The sequence below is a fragment of the Sturnira hondurensis genome, unplaced genomic scaffold (assembly GCF_014824575.4).
Source record: "Sturnira hondurensis isolate 20B ecotype Veracruz unplaced genomic scaffold, ASM1482457v3 Scaffold0013537, whole genome shotgun sequence".
NCBI classification, from domain to species: domain Eukaryota; kingdom Metazoa; phylum Chordata; class Mammalia; order Chiroptera; family Phyllostomidae; genus Sturnira; species Sturnira hondurensis.
In genome coordinates this window covers 960288-988217 of record NW_028086168.1, presented here as the reverse complement: position 1 = coordinate 988217, position 27930 = coordinate 960288, and the positions used below count along the sequence as shown (strand labels likewise).

At 40.9% G+C, this 27930-nt stretch overlaps 2 protein-coding genes across 8 annotated transcripts in view; one reads left to right on the top strand and one right to left on the bottom strand.

Annotated features, from left to right (window-relative positions):
* P2RY14 (purinergic receptor P2Y14) overlaps positions 1–26083 on the bottom strand; it is a 44664-nt gene extending 18581 nt beyond the window's left edge. The window contains exon 1 of one of the 3 annotated variants that reach the window (XM_037061810.1): positions 25970–26083. The gene's annotated coding sequence lies outside the window, so the exon portion shown is untranslated. Of the gene's footprint in view, positions 1–1475; positions 1595–2063; positions 2149–25969 lie in introns of those variants that run through there. The other 2 variants (XM_037061811.1, XM_037061809.1) reach the window with 2 other exon arrangements.
* MED12L (mediator complex subunit 12L) overlaps positions 1–27930 on the top strand; it is a 320705-nt gene that overhangs the window by 143291 nt on the left and 149484 nt on the right. The window lies entirely within an intron of this gene.

Below are 27930 nucleotides of genomic sequence, written 5' to 3'. Positions count from 1 at the left end.
CCTCATGTGAGTTGGCTGCTGGAAACCCCCATTTCTGATGCAGTATCTGTGCGGAGGCTGTAGAGGCCGAGACTGTGCGTGTGGGGCAAGTCGGAAGGCCTGGCTGGGGCTGTCATATAACAATGACATAAATCATCCTTGGTGTTGGTCTCCTTGTCCCTTGGCTTCTGAGGCTGCCTTTTGAGACTCTAACTGTTTTTGATTAAGTTGACTCCTGAACTTGCTGATATTTGATTTTTTTAATCTATGAAAATGGTAGTGTTATAGGGTTAATGCTAATACATTTAATAGTTATTAGTAAAATTACACATTTATGGTCTTTAAAAATCTATATATTGCACCAGAGGGCATATGACAAAAAGTAAGCCTAGATCTTGGTTATGTTTACCAGAATAAACTTTTATTCTGACTTTCTTCCCAAACTATCTGGTGACACATGGTAATCCCTAGCAGCCAGTGAAATGTTAGATGTTGGAGACGCACTAAAGGTGACGAGGTATCTTTTTTTGAATTGGTGGTGCTACTGTGGAGAGTTGTTTAGGACAGAGAGGGAAGTTGAAAATGCTAGTCTGTTCACTTTGATTATGTTAAGTGCATGAACTATATACACAGGGTCCAGCAGAAGGAACTCCTGGGTGAGTGTGGTTGGTAGGGTAATAGTGTGGGTGTGACGATTTATAGTTTTAATTTGAACATTTCACCTGAAATATCATATGGTGTGCCTGAGTGTGATATTGTTAGGTTACAGAATTACATGCTTATGATTTTGTAATAAAAGATTGTGTAATAAAAAAGGGGCGCTATTTGTGCCGGGCCCTGTATATTCAAATGTATGTGTTCTGTATAGAAAGAGGGATTTTCTCTTGTGAATGCTTTCTTTAAGTAGACAAAACTGCAAGAAAATTGGTAGGTATAAAAATGTATTGGAGAGACAACTTAAGAGGTTGAAGTTTCTCCATTTAAAGAGTCATTTGTTAAGAAGAGGCAGAACTTTAAAAAACACTAAATGTAGTTGTTTTAAAATTTTTTCACAGCAGTGGGTGAGGTGCACCTGGTTGGTAAATTACCTTCTAAAACCCTGCTCTTTTTGTAGCATTCTTATAATTTTCTGGAAAATGCAGTTCTTTAAAATAATTTTTTTTCTCTTTGGCTGGAAAATAAACTGGAGTAGATTCTAAGCACAAATAAAATTTTAATATTACTTTCTTGTCTAGATTTTATGGAATTTACCACACAGTTTCTAGAAAAACAACCGATAGAGTAAGTTCGACAAATTGTTGTTTATCCTTGCCATACAGAAATTAAAAAGGTGTAAGTACTTGCTATTTAAGTGTTTGTGAAATTCAGAGGAAGAAATCAGAAGTTAGGAATCAAGAACATGGAAATCAAAAACCAAGACATTAACAAGAGCTAAAACAGCAGCTGTGAGGCTTATTTAACTCGTCTTTTCCTTTGAAAAATCAGTTGTGACTCACCATTAAGTCCACACCAGTTGCCCAGGCAGTTAGCAATTCAGAGAAGACTTTAAATGCTTCCTTGCATGAAGTATTTCAGCTTTGGTTTTAGTTTTCAGTGAGGTTGTGGCCTTTTGTGCTTTTAGACCAAACCTTCTGTTTTTCTTTTTCATTTTTTTTTCTCTAGCATTTTAGTTTTTTATTGGACACCCTTAGCTCTAAGGATTACATCATATCCCAGCTGTATTGGTGCTCTTTATCATATCCAAACTGAATTTAACTCATTATTGACATACACACAACACTTTCTTATATTTTATAAACAATAAGTTGATAACTTTTTTAAAAGTAGGAATTTTCTAAAGTCTAATATACCAATGCATGGGAGAAAAGCCTGCTTTTTGCAATTAAAAAGAACATTTACAGGGGGAGGTTAATTTAGTCTCTGAACCTGGAAGAGTCTAATCTCACCTGTAAATCTGTCACTTGACAGTCCATCCATGAAAACAAAACATTCTCAGGACATTGAAAGCACAAAAAGCCATTTTACACTGAAATTACAAATATTGTTTAAATATACTCTGCATTAGATGGACTTTTCTTACTTACCAATTTTCCGAGTCTTTTACGGTCTCTGTAGGCAAGATTGGATCCGCAGCTGAGTATAATATCTGATGTTGAGGGAAATAAATATACCTTGGTTTCTGCCTGGGTTGCTTGTGTTGACCAGTAGAAATACTGCATTAGCTCTCAAACCAAAACACTTAAAGTTCTCTATGAAATCCTGACATTGTGCCAATAGTTTGAATGTCAAGTACTAGAGATGCCCAGCTCTGCGATGTGCTTGTATAAAAGTTGGATCTGATTTGTGCTTAGGGTTACAAATTAGCGAGGTTTCACCAAACAGCAACTGGGATGAAACTGGGTACAGGGAGAGAAAGGAGTGAGTGACCCCCAAGTGAGCTCCAGCCTGCAGGAGGCAGGAGGCTGGACCTTTCCCATGCCTAGCTGTGACCTCTTCCAATGAAGCTGTTGTAAGAATAGATTCTCTGTTTATTGGGAAGCTTTTCCAAGTTGTACTTCACACGGCTTCAACTCCCTCCTTGAAACTTGTTGGACAACCAACAAATATTTGAGAGTAAAACACACCAGAACATTTACCGTTTCAGTACCAGGGAAAGAAGTGGGTAGGCTGTGCAAGTAGGTGTTCACCCGAGAGTCTTGATCGGTGATGGACGAGGCAACTGTGAACTGAGAGGACGGACTAAAGATCCTAAGTCTGTTTAGCGGGGACTTGGTGCCTGGTCTCCTATAACTTGGATTCTGACAGATTTCCCTTGAATTGGTGCTTTTGGGTCTCCTAATCTTTCTTCAGGTTACCCCTTCCTTTTAAATACGGTTTTGGAGCACCCTGTTTGACCCATTTTTGGATGATTTTTATTATTTTTTCTCTTTGCTGAGGACTTTTTTTTTCACTGTTTCTTAGGGAAAAGGGAAGAGAGAGAAACATTGATGTGAGAGAGAAGCATTGATCAGTTGCCTCCTGTAGGCACCCCCACCAAGGATCAAACCTGCAACCCAGGGGCATGTACCCCAACTGGGAATTGAACCTGCATCCTGTTGGTTGTGGGACAGTGCTCTAACTAAGTGAGCCATACTGGCCAGGGCTGGATTATTTTTTGTGTAACAAATTATTCCAGGACCCTACTCTTATCTGGCACTCAATTGATGAAATCATAATGTGTCTTTCAGGAGGAAGGACCCAGGTCTTCTGTTTACTTTGAAGTCATCCAGTTTTGGACTTATAGTATCACCTTTACTTGCTTTACCTATTTATTTTCTTTTGTATGGGGGTAGCACGCTCCTTATCAATCACATGTATTATCGTTCTCAAACAAAACAAAACAAAACCCCTCAAAACTTCCTGTTGACTATGAATTCCTCTTGTTTGGTGCTGTTGTCTACCGGCCACCCAAGCTATATCCATTACATTCTCCTTCACCCTCTCACCTACTCCTGTCCAGTCAGTCACCACCACCTGATGGTTTTTTAAACACCTGAATGTTTCTTGTCTATGGTTTCCTCCAAACCCAAGGACATTTTTTGCCTATATTCCCTGCCTCCCATTTCTCCCCCATGAGCAATATCTGCCCTCTAGTCACCCATGGGAGGGATTCCTGTAAAATACGAGCTTGATGAGCATGACCATGTCTTTTTTGTGGGTCCTTGTCTCCTACAATACAAGTTCATGCTGTTCCCTCTGGCAGACCTGGAGCTGTGTGATGACACAGCTCATCTTCTGCCATGACTTGCCTTGAACTTCATATTACAGCAGTGCTAACCTATTTGACCTTTCCAGTCATGATGGTTTTTGCCTTCTCGTTTGGGCTTATGCCTTTTCCTCTGCCTGGACTAAATCTTTGGAATAATTTTCTTCTTCTTTCATCTGGCTTGTCCTGAATTTTAGCTCTGTTTCTAGAATTTCAGCCATTGATGTACCTGCTTCTCACTTTTTATGATATCCACATTCATCTTCTCTAGTTACATCTGATTTTTGTTTTATGGGGTCATCTTAAAAAGAAAATGTTTAGCATCAGCCTAACCAAAAATACCCTTGAAATGACAGAGTTTATGTATCTCTTCATCTGATCAACCAAGTAATATTTATTGGTCACCTTTTGAATGTAGGGGCCCCTAGGAGCCCGGGGCCTGAGGTGTGGCCTGAGGTGTGGAACCTGTGTTTGGGAAATGTTCGCCTGTGTCTCTCCCAGTGTTGTGGAGCTGTTGAAGGCGGGCTCAATAGTTTGTCCATTTTTAATCTTCAGTACCTGCCTCTTTTACTTATGTGATTAAAATAATACAAAAGTGAAGATGTGTTGATTTCTTGATTTTTCTCTTCCTTCCAAGTTTTACTTACAACACTCAGTTTCTTTCATAAATAGGACTTCCAAATGTTGATAAAAGCCAGAGTAAAAATTAATATGCTTATTTTCATTTTGGAAGACTTGAGATCCCTGATAAAAAGTAAACTGTCTTTTATGAATACTCACTTTGGTATGCAAGAATAGGTTTGTTTGTTTGTAGTCCAGTAACTGCTACAACTAGCTCAGATACAAAGAAACCTTAAGTCAAATATGTATATTTTAATCAGAATCAGTGCTTGGGCCTTTGCAGATAAAACTTGGTTCTGTTTCCTTGGATTAAATGATGATGGCAATGTTAAAAATAGGAAGTATTACACAAGAATGTCAAAGAAAAAATATTTTTACAGAACATGTGTATTTATAATGGCATTCCATTGTGTAAGCTGAAGGGAGAACTGGAGGTACCCAAAGCTCAGATCTCTGAGTCTCACATGTTCAACACTGTGGGGGGATTTTAAGGAAAAAGTACTGACAGAATCCACTGGCACAAAGCTAAGGAGGCGCGGAAACCTTGAGGGCATCACGGGGACCCCTAATTATAAGATAAATAGCAGTGTCTGGCATTTAAGAGTCTGTCCAAGGCAAAACAGGCCAGTTTAAACATGAAAGGTGTATTCTTATAAATTAGATAATTTAAGGGGCACGCCTTTTTTACTGTATTGAAGTTGATTATGTCTGTAGTTTCAAATTGTGCCAGAAACCCGTAAACGAACTCCCAGCCCTGCCCACACTCTCGCAGCTGAAGTCGGGCAGCAGTAGTGCGGGGTGTGCTGTTTGATGTAGCTTAGACCACATCCCATTTCCATCTATTCTCTCGCACCGTCTCTTCCCTCCCTTCTAGCCTTTATCAGGTTATTTCCTTCTCCATCTCTTCCTATTGACCTCTTGTGCATCCCTTAGGACCTAGTGATGACTCCATCACTGGAGCTTTTCCTTATCTTCCCACTAAGGCTTAATGGACTGTTTCCCTCTCTCTGAATTCCTGTAGTGCTTAATTTGAATTCTGATTAGGCCTCAGATGTTATACTGCATTGTAGATGGTAATGGCTCTCCTTCCTGGCCTGGGGTGATGGCGTCGGGTCTTTGCTGGTGGTCCCCAGTTCTGTTATTCATGTAGTCACTTGGCGTGTTGGGCGGGAAGGCAAGTGTTTTTTTGCAGCCTCTACCACCCTGTACTGTCAGGCTCTCCAGACTGGCTTCCTGGGCTTGGCACACTGCCCCTTTGCTTGGCAGTCCCTGGGCACCCCATCAAGAAGGTGATTGTGTCATATAAGTTAGAACCTCCACTATTTTTTCTAGCCCAAGAAATTTAGACATCTTTTTAATTTTGATTTCTTTCTGTTAGTAATTCAAATTAAACAAATTAAAAATTTTTATCAAAGTTGTGCATGTATGTACTTCCAAGAAATCAAACAATTATATAGAACTTATCATGAAAATAGTCCCTGCCCTTTTCCTGTGCCCCCATAGCCAGCTGTTTCACTTTTGGCTCATTATTTGGGGATATCAACCCCTATATTCCTATGCAGGACATTTCTTGGCTTCCAGAAGGATGTGTTGACTTCTTTGTGTCGGAGAGGAAGATTTAGCTTCCTTACCCTCCATACTTCTCTTCCTCTAGATAATTACATCTGCCATTTTTGGATAAGTCAGTATCCCTTGTTTATACAATTAGAGCTGTATAAATGTTATTCGTAGCCAAGGCTCATCACTTGCATTGAAAGGGATTGCGATTCCCCGGCCTCCTCTAGACACCAGCAGCGTCTGTGCCCTCAGCGTCTCTACCTCATGGAGGTAGGCCTCCCTTGTGGTCCAGGCTGTCCATGTTCCCATTTATAGTTAAGCTATGTCAACATGCTGCATAAATATTAGCTCTTATTACCACTTCAATATTATAATTTGGGCCAAACCTCCTTTAGTTAGTTCTTAGCTGTATGTCTATGAATAAGCTTTTGTTAACAGCTGTGTTTAGAGAAATATATAAAGTCCAGGTATATGTTTATGTATAGGAACTTCTTAACATCAGGCAGAGCTATTGTGTGTTGACAGATTCTTCTTATTAAACATTTTCTGTTATGTTTCCTTGGAGGGCCCTTTCAGTTGTCAGTTTTAGGTATTTTGCTTTTGGCAGCTTGCAGTGCTTGCCATCCTGGAAAAATCACATCTACCCTTCCCAAACTGGGTCTTTTATTCTCATCCTCATGGTTGAAACTTCCATGCTACTGGAAGCCTACATCAAATTTTGGTGCTATGCTTGGCTGCTCTCTTGTATTTTTCCCACAGGTCTTGTATTATATTATACTTAATAAGCAAGGCCCCTGATTTTATTCATTTAAAAATGTAGGCAGACACTCACTTAGAAGGTAAAAAATTTCTGAGGTATAAATAGATAGGCTTGGGATTGGCTTGTGGAGTTGATGATACTGTTGGGAGACCAAGTTCACATAAGATGAAGAAATGCAGGAGAAGAACTAACTGCCAAATAACCGTAGAGATGTGGGAGGAAGATGGTGACTCTCGTTTGTTTGTAAAAATTCTATTTTGGGGATTCATACTAATTGGTAACCCTTATGTGTGAGAGTGTGACTAAAGTATCCACCTAAACTTTTGTCATGGATCGAAAGGGCAGGGCGTCCAGAGGATGAACATCTGATAGAGGGAAGGTTTGTGGCAGTTGAATGCCACTCAGCACAGGGACGTGGGTCGTGAACAGACACCCACCAGCGGTAGCTGACATCTGGGCTGCCGTGTGCCTTTCCCATACATCCATGCTGGTCACAGCCCTGTTTCCCACCGCTTGCAGTTCAGTCTTGCCCATGGCGTCTCTGGCCATCTAGCGGAGCGTGCCCCTGGGAGGAAAACCTTTGTCTAGAGATTCATCCAGGAAAAAATGAAGGGAAAAATTACAGCAAGCTTGTCTGCTCCAGTGTGGAGACAGAATTGGGGATAGATTATTCTGTGATTTTTTTTTTTTTTGCAATTAACCCTGCATAATATATTTAGAGTTGCATTTGGGAACAAAAATGAGTTCTGTCTCTTTATCAGCTGGGGAACATTGGCAAGTTATATAATCTCTAAATCTGTGTTTCCCATCTGTAAAAGGTCTCCAGTGTCACCAACTGCATTGAAGTTGTTGCAAAGTGTAAATGAAGTGATGTATATTTTCTGCCTCCAGTGCTCAGCTGATGTGTGTGGTCAGTAAATGGTGGGGGCTCTTACTAATATAATAACAGGCCAATTGTTGCTTTATGATTTTCTTGAGATTGGATTATCATTGACTATATGGTAGATACAAAGGACTGTGCTTTTCAGTTTTAGTAAATGTTGATTTTTATGGAAAGCCTTAAATTTGAGGAGGTCTTTGGCTCAGTTATGATGGCCATGGGAAAGTTCCCTGAGATGACATAGCCATACGTAACCCTAGGAAGAACATTTCCAAATGGGAAATGTAACATCTGGAGGAAATAAGCAGTATGCAGGGCCTGGTAACACCAGACCGTTAAAGGCAGGTGCACATCTGTGGTTTACTCTTTGGCCGGCATCCCCGGCCCCTCGGTGAGGAAGCCAGCCTCCCTTTCCACCCCTGATCTTGGATGCCACTCAATCTCCACAGGCCTGAGAGCAAGCACACTCCCTCTTGTTCACTGTTGTCATCCTGAGAAGTTTTCAGGGTCCTGCTATTTTTTCTCATATTGTAGACAACATGTGTGGTCCCAAAATACCTCTTCATTGCCAGTAATCACGTCTGACTGCTACCCTGCAGGAAAGACTAAAGCTTACGATGCTAGTGGCAGTATTTAGTGATGTCTAGACGAATCTCTCTTATTTTAAGGCCTAGGAGATGCCAAGTAATAGTAGAGGCAAGAAACATATCTTTTTCTGTAGGTAAGAAGAATAAAAGTTCATATGAGCAGAACAGTATGTAAATATTTTGTTAGTTCATCTGACTGGTTATTAACCCATTCTGTCTTATTGTGGGAAATGACAGAGGGTTGTTTGTAATTGGCCACTGAGGGGAAAGTCATGTTTGGATTTGCTCAATGATCTCTTGCCATTTGCCAACCCAGTATCACTTATCAATTTCACATATGGAGTGTGTGCTGTTGGCCAAGAGGCAGGGTGCTTTGCACTTAGTTTCAAACAAGACAAAAAAGCAGTACATGATACAGCTGCTTCCGAGATTTTAGAAATGGTGCGGTTTTAAAGAGGAAATGAGTATGAGAGACTGTAGACCATTTTGATCCAAGGTTTCTCAGAATCACTTAGAATGGTTTTTCAGTGACTTCGCCTGGAAGCCATCTTCATGTCGAGTCTTTCTCTGTAGCTCTTATTCTGTAACTTCACCTTAATCCTCCTTTTACTGTATTCCAGCTGGCTTCTCATAGTTAGTCTAAATATTTACAGGATCTTGCCTTTTAAAAGATAGTTGAAATATTTGTTGACTTTCTGGTTCTGAGGGTATGAGAGGCAGTTTGTCAGACTGGTTGAAAATCATGACTCTGGGGTAGATTGCCTTACTTAGAATGTTGGCCAGTGCACACACTGGCTCTGTGTCCTTGGGCGTGTTACTGGGTTGGCCAAAAAGTTTGTATAGTTTTTTGCCGCAAAATAAAAGACACATTTTTCATTTTCACCAAAAACGTTATTGATTTGCATATTTTGAGTATTTGAGTGTATCCTCTATCTCCCTCATGGTATAATGTTGATTGCTTTCAATTAATGTTTCAGTTTGATTGCTATCAACTTCAGCTGGTCTGCCCAACTGTGGAGCATGTCCAGCGAGAAATCTCCAGCACAAAACTTCACAAACCAGTTTTGATAATTTTTATCACTTATCATTTTAAGATGTATCGTTTATGGATACATCACTGATGTATTCATACACTGCACAAATCTTTTTTTGCATTTTAGTTGTGTTTTTACCTTTCTTGAAATAATAAAGCATATGCTGAAAATGTTGCTTATTTTCTTCCATCTTCAACATTAAAATGGTTACACAAAAATTCACCAGTTTTGATTTTTATTTAAATTCACACCAATATGACAGCTCTCAAAATACAATCTAACAAAATTGTTTTGAATAAAGTTAAAGACAACAAAGTGCTATTACAGTCATTTTACGGAACAAACCAAATAAACTTTTTGGCCAATCCAATATTTAATGTCTCTCTGCCTTAGTATTCTCTTCCTTTGGTTGATTTATACAAAACCGATGATAGTATCTACTTAAATATTTTTGTTAGTTCCTGCATATAGCAGGGGAGAATTAATGCTGCCTGTCATAAGTATTATTTTTTGATGAACAGCTGAAAAAAACTTGAAGGAAACTTACATTGTGGGGGGTTTCTTATTACCTCTAAAAGGTAACGATTGCTTGGAGAAGACATGAATTTGAGGTGGAGCTTACTGGTACTTACAGATGTGTATTTTATTATGATTTTCTCTGGCCTGTGTTCAGACTGTCCTCTCTCTGGGTGTCACTGGACCATTTGGTGTAGATGAGAGTCACAAATTTTTAGATTTCAAATCTCTTTCCCATACTACAGAATTTGAATGGTGATTAACGTGGGCTGTTCCTTTCCCATCTTTCCTCTGTAACACACATTAGGCATTTTGTGTGTAGACAACTTAAGAATCAATTTGTTTTAGCCTGAAGCTCAATTTTTCTGGTGTGAAGCTATGTTTATTTTTTATAAAATAAAATAGTGAAGGTAGAGATCCAGTAGGCATACCATTTCAGTTTGTGGCATTTACAGGCCCACTTTTGGGGTTTATTTTCATTCAGAGGCACAAATGAGGCCAGCCTGTGATGGATTGGGCAGCTGGGGTGCTGCCTGGTCACCAGCTCAGAGGCATAATTGGGCGCTCCAGACCCTCACCACTTTATTCAATTCTGTTTGTGGGCTTGTTGTGACGTAAACAATTTTAATGAGAGAATAGAGTTAAAATGATCTAAGATCCCGTCCTCCTTAAAATGTTCAGGCTTTTTAGGCAGTTCTTGTATCTTTCTAAAATGTTTGTCCATGCTCTGGTTCTAGCAACCTGTTTTAAAACTCTGTGTGTGTGTGTGTGTGTGTGTGTGTGTGTTGTTTTGAGTGGCAGAGCAGTGGAATCCATTTTTTCCTATTGAAACGTTACACAGAACCCTGATGGATAAAACAGATAGAAGTGCACCTCCGACCGCAGGTGGAGACACAGAACACAGCCAGCCTACCTGCTCACTCCCTCTGTTGTTGCTCCAAGATATGTCCGTGGTCCCCTGTGATCAAGGCATACAGTTTGAAAACAATATGGATCTAGAAGACCTTTGTTCTAGAATAAGCCTACACCACATTTTGCAACTATGGGCTTTATAGGTAGTTTAGAAATTCAAAACCAATGGAATTGGTTTATTTTTGCTGCTGTTGCCTTTGCTTGGGAAGACATATCCAAAAAAATATTGCCAAGACCGATGTCAGAGAGTTTACTGCCTACGTTTTCTTCTAGGAAGTTTATGGTTTCTGTTCTTACACAGTCTTTAACCTCTTTTGAATTCATTTTTGTATGTGGTGTAAGAAAGTGGCTCAGTTTCACTTTTGCTTCTGCGTTAGCTGTGAAGTTTTTCCAGCACAAGCAAACTAAGTGTCCATTGATAAATGGATACAGAAGATGTGGGGGAGTATGTGTGTGTGAAATATTATTACTCAGCCATAGAAAAGCGTGAGATTTTGCCGTTTGTGACAACATGGATGGACTTAGAGGGTATTATGCTACATGAAAAGAGTCAGACAGAGATGGACATATATCACATGATCTCACTTATACGTGAATAAAAAACAAAACGAACAAACAATAAAACAGAAACAGACTCATATACATAGAAAACAAATCGATATTTTCAGGGCGGAAGGTGGTAGAGGGAAGGGCAGAAAAGGTAAAGGAGAATAATAGATATAAATTTCCAGTTATAAAATCAGTAAGCCATGGGGAGGCGCTACAAGGCATAGGGAATCTAGTCAGCATTGTTAGGAATTCTGTGTGGTGTCAGGTGGTTACTGGACTTCTCCTGGTGATCACTTTGTTAGGTATATAAATGTTAAATAACTATATTGTACACCTGAAATGAATACAATTTTATATATGAACCATAATAAAAAATTAAGTTATATCTAGAACAGCAAAAAAATAAAGCCCTAATGAGTTGACATTTAGAAGTTGATGGAGATAGTAGGTCACAAGGAGAATGTTGCTGATTGGATATGGTCCCTTTCCCTAGGAAATTACAATATACAGACACACAACACTAGGAAGACAATCCATTAATTCAAGCCTGGCTTCCTTTCTGCTTAGAAGTCTCCTGGACTGTTCGTGGTCAGTTGGTGTGGGGCCTGCTGGCCTGTCTGTTGTCGTACCTGGAAAAAGAGGTAGTGGTTTCTCTCTTTACCCTGAGTACCTCGGCCCTTCCTGGGACAATGTGAGATACTTTCTGAGTCAGATGTCTTTATGTGTAAGAGTGTGTAAGAATGAGACAACCTCCATGAAATCTACACTGTCTAGTAACTTTGCATTGAGTGCTGTATTTGAATGTGTTCTCCTTTTGTGACTTGGTCGGAATACCAGCTATGTACTCCAGGCATTCCTGAGGTGGGCCTAGAATGGAGAGGGGGCCATGGAGTCAGCCTGTTATCCAGCCTGCAGGTACACATGTGAGCTAGGGAGCCCCGCCCCATGGGGCTGAAAGGAAACAAATGTAGCCACTGAGACGTTTGGCCATTCTTTGAATAGTGCTTGGATGTTGTAGGTATTTGGTGTGTCCACATGTGTCTTTTATTCAAAAGAGTTCAATTTTTTTTATGAAGACACTTATTTCTCTTATTGATATATGTATTTGTATATATATATTAAATGCATAATTATATACATTGATTATCAGTAATAAATCAAATCAATGTATTTACCCCCCAAAAGCACTTCGTAATGCTTGGGAATGGAATGCCATGGAATGAAAAATTCACCTGAGGTGATAACCTGTTTAACTTCTTTTGTTTGAGTTTGATTAGTTAGTGTGCCTCAGGGCTGTGTCCACACAACTCTCTTTGAGAGCACTGTGCCCTGAGAAGCATCGTGAACGTCTGGCTTTCCTTGGGAAGTAGGCACTCCTTTTGAAGTGTGTGATATATTTTTCTCCTTGCCTTTAAGACTTGAGGAGAAACTTGCTGATCTAAAGTACATTGCCCCAGGAAATTCTGTTGAAGATATTTCCTTTACCAAAAACTTAACCAAAACAGATAGGGTGACCTTATAATTTATCATTTAAATGGAGAGACACTCGAGAGTGAAAAGGAGCGTAAATTATAATTACACTGAGATTGCAGTGTGAACAGGGTCTGTCCTGGGCAAACCGGGATGTAGTTCACCCTAAGGTACGTGCACTCTGAACAGCTAGAATAGAAATTTTGAATATGCAGAGTCTTTTGAAAACCCCAGATTTACCTAAACCTTAAAGTGAGTTCCCAGACAGACAGGCGTCGCCCTGTCTCTCCTCCTAGTGAAGGCTGCCGTCTGCCGCGGGCAGGGCATTGAGCATGTACTAGTGTAAGCAGTTCTGGTCTTCAGGAAGAATCTGCTGCCACTTAAAAGAAATTTTACTTTCGTTTTCTTTTAAACAATTTTCATTGAACTTATTGGGGTGACATTGGTGAATAAAGTTACATAGGCTTCAAACATACCATTCTGTCCGGCATCTTCTGTACATTGTGTTGTCTGTTCAGCACACAGATTATGTCTCCTTCCATCACCATTTATCCACCCTTCCCCTGTTTTACCTTCCCCACACCCTTTTCCTCTTGCAGTCACCACGCTGTTATCTGAGTCTGTGGCTTTCATTTATTTAATTTTGGGCTAATTTCCTTTTTTCACCCAGCCCCCCCCAGACCCCCTCCTCTCTGAAAACTGTCAGTCTGTTTCTGTCAGTATATTTCTATTTAGTTTGTTGATTTTGCTCATTAGAGTCCACATCCATTGCTTTTCCAAAGATCCTTGTTTACAGTTTAGCCCGACGCTTTTTTTACCTGCTCAGTTATTCTCTGTTCTAGTTCCTTTATGATGTCCCTATGTTAATCCATCCTGTTCTCTCCCTTCTGTAATCCCTTTTTGTTCATTGTAAATTATTTAGACCCAAATCCCTTCCTTGTTATGTGATAAATATTTCAGATTTGTAAGCACTTCGAGGGGGAGCTCGGACATTTTTTGTTGTTGTTGACTGCAGCATCCTGATCATGGTTGGGGACACAGGGGACCCTCACTGTATTAATGCTGAGGCTAGGACACTGTGCTGGGTAGCGGAGCATGCGTGTGCTTCAGCTGGAAGAAGAATGAGGCCTGTTCAAACTCGTGGGCGTAATTTTATCCAGCTTAAAGCTGTTTGTTTAAGGGTTGATATTATCAGAACATATAAGGAACTTATGTTCACTCTTATTTCCTTCTTAATCTAGCTCCACTAACATCTTTTTAAAACTTGTTTTTAAGGACAATTCAGCTAATACCACTCATGTTCCTTGAGGATCACTTTACTGGGTGTGTAGGCCTTAGGACCTAGTATTAAAAGAGTGACGGACTTCTTATTTGTGTGAGTGACTATAATCCTTTTGCCCTATTCAGAATAATGTTCCTGCTGTGGTTGTGCTCCAACACCTACCACAAACTCAACGTTGACTTTTATCCCGAGAACATTCCACCCATTGTCAGCCTGTAGGTTCCCGTCCCCCAGACTGAGTTCTTGGAGGTCCTGGATGAGTCTAGCCCCTATTAAGCATTGTCTAGTGGTCCCAGTGTGTTTAGTGACTGAATGTCACTGGCTTAGGTTCTGTTGACGAGAGCATCTTCAGAGACATGTTTAATTTATGCATTTAATTCTGAAACAACAGAGAGGTAGGTTTTTCAGAACTACACTATATTCTTCCTTGCCTTCATTTCAAAATGCCTGTATATGAGAGAGGTCAGGGAGGTGACTGGCATATGTGAATGCTGGAACCCACCCTCACCCCCCTGCCAAAAATTAAAAAAGGACGCAGGAGGCAGTGATGGTGGAGTTATATTGGCAGGCACCACATGGTAATTCACCAGTGTGTAGTGGAGAAATGGCCATTAGTTTTCTTACGTTATTTCTATTCGGGAGGTTGGCTGCTCACCTTAAGGAAAAAGCCAAAATACCCACATAATTCTTTAAGCTAGTGGTCCTCAAAATTTGGTTCCTGGATCTGGATCATCAGCATCTGAGAACTTGCTAGAAATGCAAATTCTCAGGGATTAACCCATCCCATCCCACCCCCAACCAGAAAAAGAAGAGGAAGCCTTAGCGTGAGCCCAAGGATACATGTTTTAACAAGCATGTTAAAGTTTGAGAATCACTATTAAATCAACAATGTGTAGCAGCTTTAAGCCATGAAGATCTTTCAGATTGGATAAAAGCCAGAAAGCTAGAAAAATGTACAAACACATTTTGTACAATTGTGGAAGGTTTGGGAAGCCGTGATTAAGTATTCTGACATAAACTCTGCATTTTAATTTTCAGAATATACCCTATTAGAATTTCTAGATTCTGAGTCACACACTAGTGAATATTTTGAGAACTTGATTATTATTCATTTTTAGTAGCATGTGTAGCCTTGGCCTGTGGTTTACCCTCCCACCTCCTACCCCCCTTGGTGGAGAGCTCGTGCACTGAGATTTCTCCAGATGTTCATCCCGACCCTGGGTGAATGGCAGTGTGGTACTTGTGGGGTGGTCCTCACACCTGTTCTCTGGACCACAGAGTTGACCTGGTCGAGCACCTAGAAGAGTGCCTAGTGCAGGGAAGTACTCAGTAAATACTCGGTGAACTAATGAAGGAGTAAAAGAAGGCGGAGACACTTGTAGAAGGTACTGTATGATGCTGCCTTTGGAGACTTGGGTCTGAATATTGGTCGTAGAAACTAAGAGTGGATTCTTCAGATGATGGTTTGATAGGTAGGTGTGCAGGAGAAGGCATCTGTTGGAATGTGGGTTTGCTATGTTAAGTCTATGCTGTCAGCTATGCACCAAGTGTTATACTAATTATTGCAGTGGTTCTACTTAGATAAGTGTTTTTATCCTGTTTTTATAGATGAATAAGCTGAGTAGCAGAGGCTAAGAGTTAAGCTGGAATTTGAATATATGTTTCTGGCTTCCATTATTTTTGTCATCAAACTACTGTACTATATTACTGAGAAATAAGATGGTGGTGATAATGACATCCATAAACACCATTCTTATGCCAGTCATTCTTTGGGCACTGTATGCATACATATTACTTGGATTGGTAAATTTATGGTCTGGTTGTCTCCCTTAGTGAAAGCGTGGCACCTAACCTTTTGTTAGGTGGGATAGAAGTGGATTTAGATACAGACTAGGGAGGCAGACTGGTGTTTCCATGACATATTTAGTTTGTTAAGATCCTCTTTTTTGCCATCCTTGTATAAAACATTTATGGAGAAACTTCACTGTGCCATTTCCTTACTAGGGTAGGACAGACTCGGGGCTTTTGAGGAATTAATAGCTTAGGTCTAGGTCTGTGTTATTTTTACTCATGTGGCTTCTCAAATATTTAAAATTTCTCCTATTAGTTGACCTAAACTAACAAACTAGATATGAATGGCGATGTGGTAAGTTGATGGTTTATGAAGGAAAATCAGTACATAACTTTAGTCAGCAGACCCGTACTCAGAAAAAGTCTTGCTACAATACCCAGAGACTAGGCAAAAAGTGTACATTATATATTTTAAGTTAAAAAGCTTAAGTTAAAATAAGTTATTTTAAGGAGAACTTTATCCCTTTAGAAAATTAAATCAGACAGTCCATTTTTGGGGGGTGAGGTGGGACTAGCCTGTCACTTGCCTCCGCAGCACTGGAGTGGGGACTGCTTCAGTATTCAAGCTCTTTAATAGACTCAGTGCCAACAGGGGTCTCTGCCCGAGTCCTGGGCTTTCTTTTCCTCTCACAACGTACCCTCTCTCTTCCCTTTTTCACTTCAGTAAAGGTGGTTCTAGCAGAGATATTTATAGTAGGGAAAGAGGCAGTGAGATCCTTGTACTGACAGGCATTTTCCGGGGTTAGGAAGGAGAGAAGATTAAACACCATAGGTCGACTGCTAAGACATTTAACTGAATTTAGTATGATTTTCCGTATTCCTTTTTGACATTAGTACATGCAGGGCTATCAGCTCCTGTCTCAGGTTTGGTCAAGAATTTGTGTCAAATCAGTAACTGTCTGTTGGATTCTGGTGAGAAGTGGGTCCTTTGCAAATTTGTATAAAGAAAATAAAATGTAATCTATTAAGTTGTAATATGCCCAAATATGATTGTTATAACTGAGTGAGTATCATTTCCTAGACAAGAAAGAGTGAAGATGTAAGGGTTTGTCTTTGTGTCTATTGGAATGTAAGCTTCTTTAGGCCAGGGGTGCTGCTGCATGCACAGTGTCCCTTGCATGCAGAATCATGACTGCCACATGGTGAGGAATCATTGTGGACTTCCTGAAAAGATGGAGGCCTAGGCAAACACACCATTCCTCCTCACACAAAAGGAAGAAGGACAACAATAAATTTAAAAACAAAAACCAAAACCTCAAAGCCTCTGGCTGAAAACTCATGTGGGGGTTGAGGCAGCAGCAGGAGAAACTCCCAGCCTCATAGGAGAGTCTGTTGGAGACACCCACAGGCTCCTAGAATGCACATAAACCCACCCACCCAGGATTAGCACCAGAAGGGCCCAATTTGCTTGTGGGAAGCGGGGGGAGTGACTGAAAACTGGCAGAAAGAGGAGCAAGCACCATTGTACCTTCTAAGACCCCTTCCCCACATACAGCATTGTAATACAGGGATGTGGGTTGCCCTGCGGTAGTGAACACCTACGGCTCCACCCCTTACTACGTAACAGGTCCACTGAGGCAGGAAAAAAAAAAAAGGCCCAACTCAAAGAACAGTTCAAAGGTCCAGAAAAAATATAACTGAGGGACAAAGAGATAGCCAGCCTATCACATGCACAGCTCAAAGCACTGGTAAGCAGGATGTTCCAGGAACTCACTGGGTACTTCAACAGCATAAAAAAGACTCAGGCAGCAATGAAGATTGCGTTATGTGAAATAAGAAAAATCTGCAGGGGCCCTGGCTGGTGTAGCTCAGTGCATTGAGCACAGGCCTGTGAAGCAAAGGGTTGCTGGTTCGATTCCCAGTCAGGGCACATGCCTGGGTTGCAGGCCAGGTCCCCAGTGGGGGACACCTGAGAGGCAACCACACATTGATGTTTCTCTCCCACTCTCTCTTTCCCTTCCCTTCTCTCTAAAGATGAATAAATAAAATTTTTAAAAAAGAGAAAAATCTGCAGGGAACCAACAGTAATGGGAAGGAAACCAGGACTCAAATCAATGGTTTGGGGCAGAAGGAAGAAATAAACATTCAACCAGAGCAAAATGAAGAAACAAGAATTCAGAAAAATGAGGAGAGGCTTAAAAACCTTTTGGACGACTTTAAACGTTCCAACATCCAAATCATAGGGGTGCAGGATAGAGAAAAGGAAGAGTAAGAAATGAAAAACTTATTTGAAAAAATAATGAAGAACTTCCCCAATCTGGCAAAGGAAATAGACTTTCAGGAAGCCCAAGAAACTCAAGAGAGTCCCTAAGAAGTTGGATCCAAGAAGAACCACACCAAGGCACACCATAATTATGTTAGCCAAGATTAAAGAGGAGACAGTTACATACAAAGGAGTGCCCATAAGACTGTTAGCTGATTTCTCCAAAGAAACCTTACAGGCAAGAAGGGGCTGGAAAGAAGTATTTGAAGTCATGAAAGTCAAGGACCTACCTCCAAGGTTGCTCTATCCAGCAAAGCTTTCATTTAGAGCAGAAGGGCAAATAGTTTCCCAGATAAGGTCAAGTTAAAGGAGTTCATCATCACCCAGCCCTCATTACGTGAAATGTTAAAATTACTTATCTAAGAAAAAGAAGATCAAAACTATGAACAATAAAATGACAACAATCTCACAGCTATTAATAACCAAACCTAAAAATTAAAAAACAAAAAAAACTAAAACAAGCTAAGCAAAGAACTAGAACAGAAACAGAATCAGAAATGGAGATCACATGGAGGGTTACCAGTGGGGGAGTGGGAGGGAGTAGGGGGCAAGGTACAGAGAATAAGTAGCATAGATGGTAGGTAGAAAATAGGTGGAGGTTAAGAATAGTATGGGAAATATAGAAGCCAAGAACTTATATGTACTTATATGTACAACCTGTGGGCATGAACTAAAGAAGGGGAATGCAGGTAGGAGGGGGTAATCAGGGTAGAGGGGAATAAAGGGGAGAAAATGTGTCAACTGTAATAGCATAATCAATAAAACGTATTTTAAAAAGAATCAGTGTTCATTGAATGAATGAGTGAATGAAATACCTCTAGAATGAGACTGCGATTTCACTCATCCTTCACAGTAGGATGGAAATGTTAGTTAGACAAAGCCTCCTTTGAGCTCCTACCAACCTTTGACCTTAGGGCTGAACTCACTGGGAAGATCCTCTAAGCAACAGGTGAGTTCTGCTTTCTAACCAGGTATCTCTCCCACAAGAAAAGTGGACACATTTCCAGTCTTCCTGGTGTGAATCATTTCAGTAGTTCAACAACAAGACCCTGGAAAGTTGTGTGAGATCCAGGAAAATTGAGAATCAGATTCTTCTCTGTAGTGACCACACTAAAATGTATATGGTTGACCCTTGACCAACACAGGGATTAGGGGAGTCAGTCCCCTGTGTATTTGAAAATAGACATACAACTTTTGACTCCCCCTAGAACTTTGATATGCCTACTGTTGACTTAGAAGCATTTTCAATAATGAGTAACATAATTTATATGGTTTATATATAGTATTAACATAAACTAAAGAAAATGTTATTAAGAAAATCATAAGGAAGAGAAAAAATATTTACAGTAGTTACTGAATAAAATTGCATATAAGTGGACTCGTACAGTTTAAACCTGTGTTGTTTGAGAGTGAACTGTAATCTCCATTGGGCAAAACCTGAACAACCAAATAGTTGATCTTTTTCTTTCTTCTTTGAGATCCTACCTTCAACAGCAGATGTTGTATAATTGAGTAGGAGCCACCACCCCTCTCTGATCTGAAAGATGAAGGGTCAGAACATATCTAAGGCCTTTGAAGTTTTTAAGGAACAACAGATGGAACACTTCACTGAAGAGCGAAAAGGCAATAATTTAATTTAGGTTGAATGAAGACAGAGGTTTCAGAGGAACTAGAAGTGATGAGAGCCAAAAGCACATGACTGATATTTTACTTTGCCTTCAAATGAACAGGTGGACCGAGAGGCTTTGTAGCAAACTTGGTTTTTCTGTGAATTAACGTAGCCAAGTTATTAGTATAAAAGTAAGACTAGTGAGTTTCTTATTAGGTAGGTTTGTACTTTTCTAGGGTACTTGTCAGGAAAAGAAAACTCCCTTACAGGAGCCAGACGATTAGAAAGAAGGATTTTAAAGGCTTGATGGAAGAGATTTGATTGCACATGCCAGTCTGGAAGCCTAGATGTTATATAGTGTGTTGGCAAGTACTTTTTTGTAAAGATAGGATAGGATACTTCTATTGAAATTGGTTTCTCCAGCTACTCTCCCTAGATATTTTTAAGTATATTTTATTGATTATGAAGTTATAGTTGTCCAGTTTTTTCCCTTTACCCCTCTGCCTGGTATTCCTCTTCCCTGCAGCAATACCCATCCCCTGCCCAGTGCGTGTCCGTGGGTCATGTGTGTGTTCTTTGGCTTGCCCCTTTTCTGTATTACTCATAATGTTCCCCTGTCTATTTTGTTCCTACCAACTATGCTGCTGGATCCCTGCACCCTTTCTCCCTATAATCCCACTTCCCCCTCTCAGCTGATAACCCTCCAAATGATTCCCACATCTACGATTCTGTTCTTGTTCTGATTGTTTGGCTTAGTTTGTGTTTTGTTTTTATTTTTTAAGGTCAGTTGTTGATAGTTGTGAGTTTGTTGTCATTATAATGTTCATAGTTTTGATCTTCTTTTTCTTAAATAAGTCCCTTTAACATTTCATGTAATAAAAGCTTGGTGATGATGAACTCCTTTAGCTTTACCTTGTCTGGGAAGCATGTTATCTGTCCTTTCATTCTAAGTGATAGCTTTGCCGGATAGAGTAATATTAGTTGTAGGTCCCTGCTTTCCATCACTTCCAATACTAATGGCCAGAACCCCTTCTGCCTGCAGAGTTTCTTTTGAGAAATCAGCTGTCAGTCTTATGGGCACTCCTTTGTAGGTAACTCAACTTTTCTCTTGCTTCTTGTATGATTTTATCTTTAATCCTTGGCATTTTAATTATGATGTGTCTTGGGATGGGCCTTATTGAGTCCAATTTGATTGGAACAATCTCTGCTTTCTGGACTGGTATGTCTATTTCCTTCACCAGATTAGGAAAGGTTTCTTTCATTATTTTTTCAAATACATTTCCAATTTCTTGCTCTTCCTCTTCTTCTTCTGGCATCTCTATGATGTGAATGTTGGACCTCTTAAAGTTGTCCCAAAGGCTGCTTATACAATTCTCATTTTGGGGGGATTTTTTCTTATTGTTATGATTGGTGGTTTTTTGCTTCCTTATGTTTCATATCATTGATTTGATTCTTGGCTTCATCCACTCTACTGTTGTTTCCCTATAATTTGTTTTTTATTTCAATTAGTGAATCCTTCATTTCTGACTAAGTATTTTTTATGCTGCTGATGTCCTAAGTTCCTTGGGCATCCTTATAACCAGTATTATGAACTATGTATCTAATAGATTGCTAATCTTCATTTTGTTTAGTTCCTTTCTTGGAGTTTCAATCTGTTCTTTCATTTGGGCCATGTTTCTTTGTCTCCTCATTTTGGCAGCCTCCCTGTGTTGTTTCTGTGTATTAGGTAGAGCTGCTATGACTCCCTGTCTTGGTAGTGTGGCCTAGTGTAGTTGGTGTCCTGTAGGGTTCAGTGGCATCCTTCCCTATCACCTAAGCTGGGTACTCGAGGTATGACCTTTGTGTGGGCTTAGTACACTCTCCTCTTGCAGCTGAGCCTTGGTTGCTGTTGACAGATCAGTGGGAGGGATTTACCCAGGCTAGTCAGCTACAAGCACTGGCTGTGACCACTGACCAACCTCCACCCTCAGTGGGGGATCAGCTGTGTGGGAGCAGGGTGGGGGTGCTCCAGTGTAGTCTGTTGCTGTCCACTGGATTCACAGGCTCTAGGGTTTCCTGGGTGGTGCAGGCAAAGGTCAGTCCCCACCTATATTTTGCTCCTGGGCCACCCTACCTGAGCTATACAGCATGAGATGGCTGCTACTGGTGCTGGGCTTGGAGATTCCCAGGTGAAGCCAAGCTGTGAAACTAATGTGGCTGCTGCTAGTGCCCAGCCTTCAGCTCACTGAGGACAGTTGTTGCTTGTTTGATAGATTTAGGAAGTTGTGAAGCTTGCCCCAAGACCAGCTATTCACATGGAAAAGAAGTTTGGGTGGGTCCATAAGTTGAGTGGGGCAGTCTTAGGGGATCTGCAAGTGGGTCAAACAGTGTTAGCCAGGTTGATGGAGTCTCAGATAAGCCACTAGCCTGCCAGCCCCATCTGGGGAGGGTTCAGAAAAGAGACAATGGCCTCTGCTTTCCCTGGTGCTGACTGTTCAGCCTCTCCCAGTATGCCAGGGGTGCCCTTCCAAGCTGCCACCCAAAGCTGGAGTTCAGAGGGAGTGAGTCTGAGAAGGTGAGTCTGTGTGGGGGTTCTTTAAGAGGAACTGCTTGGGGATTCAGCAGTTTCTTACTAGGGGACTCAATTCCCACTTGTTTTTGCAGCCAGAAGTTGTGGGGACTTATCTTCCTGGCACTGGAACCCTGGGCTAGGGGGCCTGGTATGGGCCTGGGCCTGCTCACTCTTGAGAAATCCCTCCCAAGTATTTTTCCACCACACAGGAATGAGGGACCAGCCCATTCCTTGTCCACACCCCTCCTACCGGTCTGGATGGATGTGGTTTCTTTAATTCCATAGTTGTTGGACTTCCATTCAACTTGAATTCTGATGGGTTTGAGTGATGGTTGTTCTGTATTTTAGATGTAAGTTTGATGTGGTTGTGTGAAGAGGTGAGCCATGCCTGCCTGGACCACCATCTTGCTACCCCCCTCGCCCTAGATTTTTGTGCATGTTTGAGCATTCACAGAGGCTATGGATTTAGTGCTAGATGTAGCAACAAGAGTCGAAGCTAATTTGCAGCCCCAAACAGTAAACAGAATCCAACCAATGAGCCCCCTTTGTAGCATCTAGTGTGAACTGTAAGGATAACCACATAATTTATTGTCCAGCCTAGGACACTGCGGAGGTAGAAAGGGGGACTATACAGTATTGTCCAACAGCAGGTGAAAACTGGAGAGGTCCCAGGATATAGGGTCACTTCACCCAGGGGGATCCAAAATTGACTGTGTAACAGGATCAGCTAGAGGGCTTCATAAAGCACAGATTGCTGGGCTTCACCCCCAAAGTTTCATAGTCAGTCTGGCTTGGGTTGAAAAATGTGCATGTTTCACAAGGTCACTGATGTTGATGTATCTTGTCTGGGACTACACTTTGAGAACCACTGCTGTGCCTGAGTAGGCTTGCACTGATGATGTAATTTTCAGTTAAAAGAAACTCCGTATTGTCCAGTTCTCCTCTCCTAGAGAGCCTTCTACAAGTGAGGATACCTTTGAGGAAGATGGCCGCATAAACTCATTCAACCTGTGTCTCTCTGCACTGGCCTGTTCTTGGTTTTCCAGCGACTGCTTAATCCGGGAGACTGGGACATCTCAACTGGTAACAACCTAACTTTCAAGGAAATGCTGAAACGGAGTGGAGTAAATGCGGCCTCTGTTTTCTTACCATAGAGACTTTGGTTTAGGGAGCCTCAATATCTAAATTCACATTAGAGGTTTTTTATAAAGTGAACTGTTTTAGGCCACAATATTTCTTTATTCAGCAGTTGACTTAAGAAGTATTTTAGATCTAATTGGAAATACTCAGACTTCCTCCCTCCCTTCCTTTCTTGGTCAAGAATAATGTAATGCTGCCCTGGCTGGTTTAGCTCAGTGGATTGAGCGCAGGCCTGCAAATCAAACAATCCTGGTTTGATTCCCAGTCAGGGCACATGCTTGGGTTGCAGGCCAATTCCCAGCAGGAGAAGCAAGAGAGGCAACCATACATTGATATTTCTCTCCCTCTCTCCTTCCTTTCTCCTCTAAAGTGAAATAAATAAAATCTTTAAAAATTTTTTAAAAAGAATAATAATAATACTTACCTATGTGGGGAAAATATACTGCCTTTTTTGAGCATTTATTCATTATGTCCTTATTAAGTGGCTTAGATTAAATGAGAAACTTGTAGATAATTTTATTAGTAAGGCAAATATGTATGAGGAATTCATCTGTAGATCAGTGGTTCTAAAGTGTGGACTCCCGTACCACCTGGGAATTGTTAGAAATGCAAATTCTGAAGCCCCAGCTCCACTGTAATGAATCAGAAACTTTGGGAGTTGGGGCCTGAGGAGGTGTGCTTTAATACGTCTTCGGGCAATTCGGTTGTGGAGCGAAGTTTCAGAAGTACTATTGTAGGTGCTTTTGTATCTTATCTATTTTGCTGTACACAGGTATTGAAATGTCTAAATTAGATTTGCCAGTGGTCTGATATATAATTACATGTATACCTGCACTGATTTTATGATAACAGTAGTGCTGTCAGCCCACACTTACTGAATGCTTCCTACATCACCGTGTCGATGACTTTACAAATATTATGTGATTTAATCATGAGTAGTAACATACTAATGTCATGGCTGTTTTAGTGTGGTTCTCCCTGCCACCCCCCCCCTCGCCCCCACCACCCACAACCGGCAGTTCTCCTGACTTGAGAGACTTTTTTTTCTACCACTCCTCCTCCCCCCATTGTATTATTTTGGAAGATGTCAGGGATAATTACAATTTTATGTTTTTAGTTTAACACTCCCCCTCTGTCCAGATATAGGTGTGTGATGCTAGATTGAACATTCCTATAATCAGGGACCTATAAAGACTCCCCTGCAAGTACATACTTGAGGATGGAAGTATTAATTGAAGATGATTGACGATGTGCTGGTGGGTGATCGGTGGGGCAGGGTGGAGAGGGCAGCGGGTGTAGCAGGGTTCATGCTGTGCTGATGGAAACTGTGGGCTGAGGAGGTGGCCGTGCCCAGAGGCGCAGGCTCGTGCTGAGATCTGCTGGGTGGCCCTGGTCAGCTGCTGTGACATGGGTTGTACAACATTTCTTTCTCTGTGCCCTGCCCACTTCCTTTTATGAGTCTTTACGCTTTGAGGATCTTGGTGTCTCCTCATGTCTTCCTTACTAAGCTATAACAAACAACCATTTTTAACTTATGTGTGTATTACCAGTGTCTGATTGTATATGGGTGTGAAATCTATTATTATGTTCACAAATCTAAAATGTTTTTGACATTTTATAGTTAGTACATTGTGTTTTCTTATTTTTTAACTTATCGATATCTAGATTTTTTAGTACTAAAATTGTTTTTTAATCTGTTTCTTAAAAATTAAAAATTTTTTAAATTAAAGTTGACATACAGTATTGTTTCAGATATGAAATACAGTGATTAGACACATATAATTTACAAAGTGATCACCTCTATATAAGTCTAGTACCCATCTGACACCGTAATTATGCAGACTACAGTGTATTTTTTTTTAACCAGTGTGATCTCTGATTTATTTTCTTTGAAGGATTAGTTGTCCTTAAAAAATATCTCTGGACTAAATGGATTGCATAAGATTGGTTGACTATGCTGACTGCGGATCCATCCCAATTCCCCTGTGCATAATTTAAATTTGTAATATTTAAAGTATTTTAAATAATTGAGCTGATTAGTCATAGATCATAATAAGTAACACATAAACTCAAATGTTTTCTATAAATAGGAAAGATGTTTCTGCAGCTCATAATTCTCTTTAAAGGTAAATAAATATCTTACTAGGTAATTGGGGTTAACTTATCCCAATAGCAAAAAAGATTAAAAGCTTTTTACCTATTTAAGTACGTGTACAAATAGATACTAACTGTACATCTTCACACACATGCAGTTGCAGGCAAAAACACGTTCACATGAACTCTTAAATATTATTGTAATAATTAACTTCATAGCTCTTAGAGGCAATTTTGATACACAGGTACAAGCTTTAGGCATGTTTGTCCTGGATGAAGACCTTTTAAACCTTTTCTTTGCTATCTCTTCATCTCAGATATATTTTGACAGCCACAGTTGGAAATCACAAATAATCTTCAATGACACAATCTCAGATTGGATTCCAGAAGCAGCATGAGCAAATGTATTACCATAACCGCCGATTACAGTTCTCAAACAAAAAGGGAAAATGCAGATGGTCCACTGTCCTCAGCGTTGCTGCTGCTGAGTTCTGACCTTTCCTTCCCTCCCCATTCGCACGCCGCACTCGCACAGGCTCGGCTCGCTCAAGGAAAAGCTGTCTCCTTACCTGCTTCCAGCTCTCATCTGCCAGCCCGGGTGTGCTCATTCAGAATGCGTCTCACTGTGCGCTCCAGACTAAGACTGTTACACACTGAGTTCTCCCTCGTCTCAAGAACAAACACAAATTGGGAACTTGACAAACCACAAGATAGTGGGTTGAGTGTCACTGCTGAGTTGGCCAGCTAGAATTTATTCAAGGCTGGGAAATGGAAGGAGAGATGTTTGATTCTTTGTGGGTGTGTGGCTGGCCTCTGTGTTAGATTTTTCCCTTTGGTGGTCCAGTTCCTTCTTGAAATTTTCTATTGCTTCTTGAAATTTTCTATTGCTTTCTGTCTGGCAAATAAACAGCAGGCAGCAACCGCAATGTGTTTTCTTTTGAAACTTTGCCATTGCCAGATTCAACATGTGGTGAGAGGTGGAGAACTGGTGGTGGGTATCAGAGGTAGATAAGGTGTGGTTCTTTTAGAAGGACCTCCTAAGGGGAAGCCAACAGCCACACAACCGAGCATGTCCGTAGATGAGCGGTGACAGGAGTGACCTGGAAATGCAGAATTAGCATTTGCGTAAAGAAGCAATTTTGACACCAGTGACCACATCTTTTAGGTAAGAGGTGTTGCTCTTGTTGTTTTTCTAAGCATTAATTTTTCCGTATTTGGCATTACTGACAGGTAGATCTTGAGTAGGACTTCAGATAAACTCACCATGTGTTCATCTTTTGCCAGGTTTGTGCTGCTTATGATGTTGTTTTGAAATCGAGAGGCAGGACCCCCTTCATAGTTTTAGTTACTTTCAAGTTCAGTGGTATAATTCGTAACTTCCTGCAGAGCGCTCCAATGTCCTTCCCATTGGATAACAGTGTGCAGTTAGATTTGGAAGTACTCAGAATTTGACTGCAAAGGCCACGTCAGAGTGTGTGACTCAGCACCAGATAAGACCCAGATAAGAAAGAAGCGGTGGTCTGAAATTCTCTTTACAAGGCTCCTGCACTTCAGCTGTGTTCACTCAAGTCACCCATTGCCAAATTATGGGCTAACGGCTGAACTTAGTTCAATTTAGAAACATAATATGTACATTTACAATTGGAATAATTGGTGGTACTTATTCACATGCTTATGAGACTGCCAGCTAGTGTCCTTGGTACTTTGTGTACCTCCTGTGTGTAGTAAGCAGTGTTCCAGACCGCAGGTGTAGCAGTGACTAAGTCAGGCCCAGGTCCTTTCCCTGACAAAGTGTACTTTCTTATTTCACGTCTTATACGCAAACTTAGTCGTCGTGTTGATCCACTTAATAGAGTCAGTAGAGGCCTGAGGGACCCATTGTTGGTTTAGAGAGGCTCAGTACGGTCCACACTGCTGCTTTGACTAGTGCATAGTGGGGCTGGTTGGCTTCTGCTGCAGTGAGATCTGGCAGGTACATAGGCAGAAAAACAGACAGAAGGGTGAGCCATGAGAGCCCGGTTGTTACCAGGGCACATTGTAGAGTCCTAGAGATATAAACCTTATGCTGATTTAAATGGATAATTTGGCAGTACCGGTCTCCAAGTTGCATCTCTCAAAGCTTGTGTGATTTATGGTAGGAGGGGCTGTTTATTCTGCCTGTCTCAGACACAGCCATTAATCATCCCAGGTACTCTCTTGTGCTTCTTGCCTTCTCCCCGGGGTGTGCCACATACCTGTTAGTGAGTATGACTTGGGAGGAAGTTATCATTTCTTTCCCTGGATCTGCCTTTTTTCCTCTTGGTACTATGAGCTGCAAAGCCCAAGGCCAAAGGGATAGTCCTCTATGTAGTCATCTGATGGCAGGTGGTCCAGATAAGCGAGGTAGGCCCTGTATACGGCCTTTAGGAAATGAGGAACTGTGCAGAAGTAGAGAAGTCATGCCTTGAAAGATCAGTTGCCACTCAGCTGGAGCTTGTTGGGATCCAGCAATGCCTCGTCTGTGGCCAAGCCACTTCAGTCAGAACCAGAG